The sequence below is a fragment of the Gavialis gangeticus genome, unplaced genomic scaffold (genome assembly GCF_001723915.1).
Source record: "Gavialis gangeticus isolate Ggan-Ray unplaced genomic scaffold, GavGan_comp1, whole genome shotgun sequence".
In the NCBI taxonomy this organism is placed as follows: domain Eukaryota; kingdom Metazoa; phylum Chordata; order Crocodylia; family Gavialidae; genus Gavialis; species Gavialis gangeticus.
In genome coordinates this window covers 151,105,186-151,106,577 of record NW_017729025.1, presented here as the reverse complement: position 1 = coordinate 151,106,577, position 1,392 = coordinate 151,105,186, and the positions used below count along the sequence as shown (strand labels likewise).

General features: G+C 49.1%; 1 protein-coding gene across 1 annotated transcript in view; it reads right to left on the bottom strand.

Moving 5' to 3' along the window:
* The window catches only part of CHID1 (chitinase domain containing 1), a 454,156-nt gene extending 452,792 nt beyond the window's left edge, over positions 1-1,364 (bottom strand). Inside the window, exon 1 of the mRNA XM_019519771.1 lies at positions 1,341-1,364. The gene's annotated coding sequence lies outside the window, so the exon portion shown is untranslated. The remainder of the gene's footprint in view (positions 1-1,340) is intronic.
* Positions 1,365-1,392: the final 28 nt, after the last annotated feature.

The following is a 1,392-nucleotide window of genomic DNA, read 5'->3' as shown; positions in this document are numbered from 1 at the left end:
GGGGGGGTGCGGGAAATCACAGCTAGTGACTGGGATTGCTTCTATTACAAAAAAAAAAAAAAAAATAGAAACATTCCACACACACAAAATCCAGTTACTCTGCCTAGCCCAAGCAATGCTGTTTCTTTCACCTGGGTCTTCCACTGTGTGGCAGAAAGGGAGATTTGTTTCTAACGCTACTGAGAAGGGACCTTATTTCCAAAACCATCTGATGTTCAAGAACCACTGATTCCATTTCTACTCCGCCATCTAACAGGTCTCCAAGACATCATAGGGATGTTAAGAAAATGGGGTGGGAAGAGACCTCACTTCGCACCCTTGCAACCAAACATCTACAGGAGCATGCATTTCACTGAAGCCCAGCTACAAACCTGAAGTTTAAACAAGTCGAATGGGGAAGAGATGGGGTGGGAGAGGAGTGGGGGGAGGGAGGAGGAAATGCATGTGTGCACTCACAGGGCTGCACCCTGTGGGTTTTTGTTTGGGTTTTTTTTTCCCCCCACAAGTAAATGTTAAGTGCTTGATTCTCTGTTGAATGGTTGTTCATACAGGCATACACCTTGAACATAGGAGCCCTTTGCAGTTCCCAGAGAAAACAGAATCACAGACAATTCGATTCATAGACTGTAAAGCCAGAAGGGACCTTGGAAGATTACTGGGTCCAGCCCCCTGCACCAGGCAGCAAAGATAACTGGGGGTCTGGTGAAGACAGCAAGGTGACCGTTTAGTCTCCTTTTAAAGATTTCCTGGTTAGGCGATTGCACCACCTCTGGAGGGATCTTATTCCACAGGGCTGGAAATGACCTCAAGAAGTCATCCACTCTGTTGTTTCTCAACCCATGGGTCACGACACAAAAGTGGGTTGCAAGGAATATATGAAAGGGTTGCAAACAAACTTAAAAAAAAAAAAAAAAAAAAAAAAGGATCAGACTTCAAAAATGGATTCTCTTTTAAAAGGAGAAAAACGTGGGAAACGGTAGCTTCCCCCTTGCAGGCTGGCAGAGCTCCAGCCTGCCAGGGGTTGGTTGGCCCACCTTCCAATGCCCCGCACCCTGGGGGGCCAGGGGCTGGGGATCGGTCATCAATATTTACAAATGGGTCCTGGTCCAAAAATAAAGGTCGAGAACCACTGATCTAGTCCTCTAATCTAGGACAGGCTGGCCGGTCATCTTGCTGGGGTCGCCTGACCCCACCCGTCAGTTCTCCTGCCTGGTGCAGAGGGCTGCACCCCATGATCTTCGGAGGTCCCTTCCAGCCGATGAATCCCAGCCAGGGCCTGTCCCCGTCCAGGGGCTACTGCCAGATGTCAACCCCCCCCAAAAAGAAAGAAAAAGAGACACCTGCTTTCCCCTCAAGCCGCTCCTGAGACAGCAGCAGGCAAGAAGCAGGATC